The sequence below is a fragment of the Falco rusticolus genome, chromosome 8 (genome assembly GCF_015220075.1).
Source record: "Falco rusticolus isolate bFalRus1 chromosome 8, bFalRus1.pri, whole genome shotgun sequence".
NCBI lineage: Eukaryota > Metazoa > Chordata > Aves > Falconiformes > Falconidae > Falco > Falco rusticolus.
The window spans coordinates 44,583,739-44,591,430 of NC_051194.1; positions in this window are offsets into that span (position 1 = coordinate 44,583,739).

Here is a 7,692-nt window from a genome sequence, read left to right on the forward strand (position 1 = left end):
CCTGTGGGGTCAGATCACCCCTGTGTCAGAGCCTGGGTGCAGTATTTGCCCTGTTAATCTCAAAATCCCCATGATAATAGTTGTTTATTCCTTCTTTCTGTAAAGAGAGACCTCCTTGGACCTTTGTATTTCTTCTTCTCTTACCCTATTCACCTGTCACAGGCAAGACCAAGTGGCAGAAGCCCAGCAACAGCGCACCTGTAGCATATGACGGTGTTCATAGACTGGCTGGTTTCAGAAGGCCGCTGCTCTGTATTTAGGGATAGAGAGGAAAATGCCAGGGCTTTGGGTTGAGGCAGCTCTCAGGTAGTTGTGCCTCGGTGCCTCAGCAGTTCCTGTTTCTTACGGCTCTTAGAACTGCTCCTGTGCTCTGACAGCCAAATCTATGAAGGCCAAAGCTATGAAATGAAATACTAGGGATGAAACCATCACAGAGGTTTCTTTTATCCCTGATACTCAAGAATTATACTTGGCATTTCTGCCTGCTCAAGTCTGTCAAGCCAAGTGCAATTTCTTTTCTTAATGTTCAGTGTGGCTGCAGTAACTCTGTAAGGCCTGTAGAAAAGGTCCGGACTTTCTGCCAAGAAGAGCCATGTTTTCAACCTTTGTGGCAGGTACAATAAATGGAGCACTATTCAGGATGGGACACTAAAGGATTTAATGTACGATCCATTTTAAAATACGGGTCTTTTCAGCATCAGCCTTTCTCCAATACTGCTTTTTTCCAGGACAGTCTTCATCAACCGCTGTTCTAAACAGCCCTCAGCAGAACCGGGCAGTTTGATAACACAGCCAAGGGGTACAGTTGCTTTTCTGCCTTACTGCTCCTTCTTCTTGAAGCATAAAATCTGCGTTGGGAAACTCAGAAGTAGGCCTTTTTTATTTATTTTTGGTTGATGTGTACCGATGTCTGTCTTTTATGTTTCAGTGTGAACTCTAGATAAAGGGCTCTAGAAAAACTCTGGGTAAAGTGTAGCTGACTTCTTAATTTAAGATAAAAGAATTTAAAGCACTTTATAGAAGTATAGCTGAAATAGTACATATCACTGTAGGAAGTACTGGCCACCCAAGCCACGCTGTAGAAGGGATTCTGTGAGCAAAAATGCTTCTTGTTTGATTTATTATGGTTAAGACAACAGGATTTAACGTGTCCTTGGTAAATAAAAAGGATTGCAGCAGCAAATCCTTGACTATCACCCAAGTCTCTTACTGTAAGCAATTTCTAAAACTCCAGATTTTAGGCTAACCACTTAGGTCAAAAATGACTGACAAGGCATGTAAGTATCATGTAATGAAGTGGTTGGAAATTACTTAATTTATCCTCCATTATGAACCCCTCTTCTGCGCCAACCCTAGCTGCAGTAGTCCCAAAGCCAGCTGCTATCTACAGCTGAATAGTAGCAGGCCTTTTAAGCCTCTTAAATATTTGCATTCTACTTCCTAAATTGGGTGGCCTGAACCTTAGTCTGTGCAATTGCCTCTATAATTAAGATTCTATCAGTGTTTCTATTATGAGCCCTGTTTTCAGCCCAATATAATTTAAAGAGGCTTTTCTTTTTTAGCAGAGAAGCAAACCTATTGTCTGTGATTTCATGTACATTGTGTTATTTCCTAGCTAATAATCAAGCAAATCTTTGAAACATTCTGACATCTGTCATTAGGTCTGTGCCCTCTCTTAACCATTCACCAATGCATCTTTTACTGTGAGTACCTGTATTTAAAGGTTATTCTCCTCTATTATGCCTACTCTTAGTCATACACTCTGTAAAAATGCTTAACACTATCCTTCAGGCCAGAAATTGGGGTCTGCTGGCCATATGAAATGGGGCAACAAGCCAGAGTAAGGATTCAAGTTTGAAGTAATAATTTCTGGAGGTAGAGGAGCAAGGACATTGATTTCACTAAACACATGCCAATATTCAGGCACACAGTTTCAAAGCCTGTAGGAGCAGAAGATGTCTATTTTGGAGTTTCATCTACTTAGAGTCTACGTTCTTAGAGTCTGAGGTGAAACCACTGTAGCTGTAGGAAACAAGTAAAGATTGTATAAAAAGCCGTTCTGTCAGAAACCTATGGCTATAATACCTTTAACTGTCAAAGCTGTGCCCCTTACAGATTTGTGTGAATACTGCTTAACCGGTGTCTAACTCGGAGCTACTGGGTCTTCAGCACCTTTGGGAAGACAGGCAGCGCTGACCTGTATTACAGCCAAGTCAATCACTTCTACAAGTTAAAGTAACGAAAACTTAAGTTAATTTCCTGTGTTCTATTAATAGCACCTCCACAAATTAGTTTTGCTGGGTTTCTGGTTTCTGAAACAAAAGCCTTGATTCTGGTCTCGACTCACTTGGGGAAAAGGGCTGTAGATTACTTTTGCAGTCCCTCTCCCTGTGATCTGTTGATGGCATCTGCAGTCCTCAGTGCAAATTACGGCAGCCAGAGGAACTGTTCCTGATAATAACCAGAGCATGACAACACCGACTGCATCTCTGATATGTGCCCATGCTAGGAGCTCTGGGGGGAAAGCAGAGAGCAGTTCTGCAGCTATCTGCCACCTGAGCATTCCCCTTACAGAGATGCAGTGTGCTAGGTCTGATCCTGCTGACATCGTGGCCCTTCCCTCCCACTGACATGAGGAAGCTGCTACATCTCGCAGTATTATCAAGTTAGAGTTTTCAGTTGAAGGCTGATTAGCTCCAGCTCTTTCACTGGATACAAGTCACTCCTAATTATCTCACTGAAACTGCTTCCCCTGCCTTGTGCATGAGTGTAAATCAGCAAGAATGCAACAGAAATTGATGGATTTTTGCAGTGGCAAAAAAATGTCAAGCGGTCAAGACTGGGCTTTCTGAGTTCAGCATTGTCTTTTTGTGCCTTGTACAGCGTAAGGGGAGAAGCAGCCCTGCTGCATCCCCACTGAGAAGACTATGACCTGTCCAGCCAGTGCCTTCCTCCCTTGCATTTCATTCCCTTTCCAGCTGCATAGCAACTAATGTCCATAAAAGCAGCTTTACAAAAGCCCCATATCATTTGTGTACTTAATTAACTTCTAGAGCATCAGACCATAGTATTTAATCACAGCCTGCTGGGTTTTGGGGGGTTATTTGGTCTGAGGCTCATTAATGCTTGGCTTCCATTCGGAGTGCTTCACTGTTAATTTCTCTTTACATTTCAGACATGCTCTGGTCTTTTCACAGCTGTTGCCAGCAACAGGTCAAGAACAGGTTCAGTCTCACACGTCTTGCATTTGCACACCTGCTGGCCATTGCTACCTTACTTTATTTTACTAGATGGCCTCAGTTCCAAAACACCTGCTGCTCCTAAACTGAGACTGTGGGGAGCATAGGTGAGTACTGCTGCAGCCTAACGAATGGCTGTATGGCCTCTCTGTGTCAGCAGGCTTTTACCAGCCATTGTGCAAGCTAGAGCTACTTATTTTGTAGAGCTGAAGAATCTGTGCTTTACATCTTCTACTAAGGTGAGGTTCTAAGTGTTAAGGGTGCGCAGCCAGGTGGATGCCTTCCAAGTAGCCGCAGTTTGTTCCGTGTATGCTTGCAAAGGAGATAAAACCTTCTTGGGCGCTGCCAACAGATGAGTTGTTTGTAGTCGTACATCAGACTTCATGGCTCTTTCCAACCCCAGTCATGCTCTGCTGGGACCAGGTTCAACAAGCAGATATTCTGACCCGCAGTTCCTCATCTTGGGCAATACATTAAGAGCAGGAATGAATGAGGTCATACATTGATTAGGGGATAAAAGGTGTTACGACCAAGCGCTATCTTATGACCCATCCTCTTCTCAGTCACTGGACACTGCTTCTCTGTTTCTGCCTAAAACTATCTTCAGTGTTTGCTTACTGGGACAATCCCTTTTATTACCTTACCCACTGGAGATGCAAGCCTTCCCATAACTCTGGCAGTATTCACTTAATTTAATTTTAATCAAATAAAATGATTCTATTTACTGATTCTTAATAATGCCTCAGAAGCTTTTGTTCTGGTATATTTGTCTGTGTTTGAGCTTAAGGCCATTTCTGCAATAAATCATCATTTTCTGCCTGTCTTAGCCTCTAAGTGATTTGGGTCAGCCAGGCTGATTGTACACTGCATTTCAATAGCTCCCATTCTGCTACGTATGCCTGGGTTTCGCTGTCCATCTTTACTCCTGTTTGCCCAGCACCAACAATACAGAAGGGCTTAGGGAGGGAAGGAAAAAAAAAAAGAAAAAAAGCAGAGCTGTTTTTCTTCAGCCACCGTATATCCTGCTCTGCAGAGGGATTCTGGCCCCCGCTGAAAGCATTTGCAACGTGCTCTCTGCAAAGGGCAGCGTGGCTGTTTCATCTATTGCACAGTGGATTTTTAGCCAACAGCTGCAGCTGACAGTTTAAAGAAGGCCACTTCCCCATCCATCTTACTCAAACAATTGTGTGCAGTCTCCTAACTAATAATTCATCATTTGCACGTGTGCCTTCTGCTTCATTATTTTATTAACATATTAGAAGGGCTCTGATTTATTTATTAAATTCATTATTATTATCAAATGATGACATGTTGTTATCCAGGAAGATGCACTTGCTATCTCACAACTGATTATGCCAATTAAGTTTTCGTGATTCTACCACAAAGCACAGCTCATTAACTTTAATTACTTTTGAAATGCAGCTGCTGAGATACACAGAGAAAGGAACAGGTAGGTTATATTCGACAAGTTGATTTCTGCAAATGGAGTTTGTTTTCATTAGGTCTTAAATAATACTTTCAGGCAATCTTGTTCCCTATTTCTCAGGTAGGTTTTGTGTCCTTTTCAGATAACCTAGTTCACTATTTCTCAGGTAGGTTTTGTGTCTTTTTCATCTGAAAAGGTTCTAAAAGTTTCTTTGGGTTTTTTGTGGGGGTTTTTTTGTTTGTTTGTTTGTTTTTTACAGATTAGTCTTTTGCCATAGAACACTGGACCAAGTTCAAAGATATTTCCTCAGATAAATCTGGTGTTTTAGTTCAGCCCTTAATGGGAATCGATGGACATCTGCAGAGACCATCTTTCTTCACTGAGGTGGAGCCAGCCCAAAAAGAGTGACTGCATTTTGATGGAAAGCTGAGATGCTGTGATAAGGCAAACAGCCCTAAGAAAAAGCATCTCAGGTCTTGCAGCAATGCATGTAGTTTATGTCTCCAGAGAGGGGCCAAGTTCATATTTCTCTGAAGGGGTTGACTTGAGTGATTAAGAAGAACAAAATATGGCTGTCTGTTTCTGGATTGACCACATGCAGGCATGAAACTTTTACAGATTTCCTGAGGAAGAGGGAAATAAAATTTCTTAGGTTCTGTGAGAAGAAGCCAAACTGACTACTGATGCAACAGTACTGACTGGCTCACAGAGGGTGTAATGTCTGAGCAGACTCACGGACTTGCAAAATCTCTGTCAACTTGTCTCCCCGCTAGCACCTTTAGGAAACATGAAGAGAATTCTTCCTTTGATAACATTTCACTCTTGCAACCACAGTCAGAATAGGCACAATTCATATTCCCTTTCACAAACAGCTGGATGTAGTAGCTGCTGCAAATTGCCAGGGTACTTCTGTCTCCTCCTCAGCCCCTCACACAACCCTCAGTGGTTGCAGGAGCAGAATTCAGCCACGGAAGTGTTACTGTCAGTGACAGGGGCTTTCTTCCTCTTCTGCTTTGTACATGGTGGCTTTGGCTTTGGCCGATTAGAAGTTAGGCTCATAAAATCAATGCTGAGCCATTTGGGCAATCCCAGATTTAAGGCTGTTTACATGTTTAGAGGCCAGGTGGAAGTGTGTGAAAGACTGGTATTCACCTCAGGGTTTTTCAAACACACGGATTCATCAAAATGGCAAATTTTCAATGGCAAAACACTGTTACTCTTTTTGGTTCTGGTCTTGGTGGACAGAAGTATTGTGTTTGGGGTAACAGTCACCTTTTTTTTCACAAAGAAATCCAAGTTCAGATCTTTTCTTTACAACCTTTAATGACACGGGAAAGGGCCTCTAAGAGGTATTTTACAGTGTGTTTCACTGTGATGTAGTACTCATTACAGTAACCTCTGCTGAGGGATAACTCTTTAAGGATGAGGTATGTAACACGCTGAGGTGAGGAATTAGTGCCCTCAATGAAGCACATCAACAATTATTACATCTGACCCAACATAAACTCTGAGTAGGAAATGCCTGCCATTAATAAAATGTTTGCTAGCTGTAGAGCCACTCACCTCTTCATAATTTCTGGGGAAACAGAGTTGTCATTGAAATTTACTGTGTGGTCTAAAAATGCACTGGAATTTATGGAGCTTTGGCTGGGGGAGAAAAGCCACCCATGGCAGTGTTGTTTGAGGTTTTGAGTGGTGGGAGTTTTTCCCCTTAACACAGCAATAGTAATTCAAGGGTCTTGCAGTCCAAAGGCAAAGTAATGAAACTGAATATACTGTAGAGAAGCCTTCACTAAATGAAGATTTTTCACCCATAGAGTTGTTCTTAATAAAGGAGGGGTTGGCATAACACAGCCGGTAAGCCAGGAGGACATCTGGTAGCATCTGCCTCATGGCCGCAGAAAACCTACAAGCAATCCACAAGATCGACAGCACCGACCTTGCAGCAGCAGGAGAGCTGTCATGTGGGAGCCGCTCTCCCAGAAGAGAGCGAAGAATGACTGGGTGGTAGTTTGCCACCAGGTATGGATCCTTTAGGAGGCTTTGGATAAAGGGCGATAAACCACAGCTGCCATCCCTGGGTCACAGTGAACACAGTTATACCACTGTCTGTCGTGAACCTCTAACAGCAAGGGAGAAACGGATGTGGCTGGGATTTTCCTCCCAAATCTGAACGGCATGAACATGGAGGCATGAGATCTGCTGAAGCCAGTCTAGTTTTTAGATTTCTTTGTGTGACTTCATCAGCTCACTCTAACAGATGTATCGTACTGTACTAAATTTTGCCTTTTTACTTTGCCTTTACTTTGCATTTATTTTGCCTTTTTACTTTGCATTGCTGCCTCTGGGTATCCTAGAGATGATTTCTTCTTGTGATGGTGAGTAGACGCTGCGCAGGGACACAAGGGTACCTGAAGTGACGTGCGGGCACAAGCCAGGGCTGGCCGTGCCGGGGGGGACACCTGGCACAGCGAGGTGGCCAAGGGTGGGGGTGGGGGGGTGTCACCCGCCCTACCGGAGACGGCAGCGGCCTGGTTCGCACGGGCGGGCTGTGCGAAAGTGTCACCGGGGGCCTGCCAGGCACAAGGGACACTCTGCAGGGGCTGCCTAACCCTGGGGCTCGCAGCTCCCCAGCAAACCGCAGGGAGCCCCCAGGGCGGCCCGGACCGGCGCCGCACCCGGGCCGTTAGCGCTTCCGCTCCAGCTTTGTGCTCTGTGCACCCGCTTTGCTACACATCACCAGCACAACTGGCACCGACGGGCGGTAATTAACGGCTCCTGCCCAGCACCGCCGCCGTTCCCCGGCCCGGGGAGACCCGGCAGCGCCGCCCTCAGCCGCCAGGGGGCGCCGCCGCGCCAAAGACGGGAGGGAGGGGAGTCGTGCCCCGCGGCCACCGTAGCGCCCGCGCCGCCCCGGAGCCGAGCGGGCGAGGTCTGTCCCAGGGCGGCCGCCGTACGGCCTGCACCCGGCGGGAGGGCCGGCAGGGGGCGCTGCGGACCGGCCTCCCGGCATGCCCCGCGCGCGGC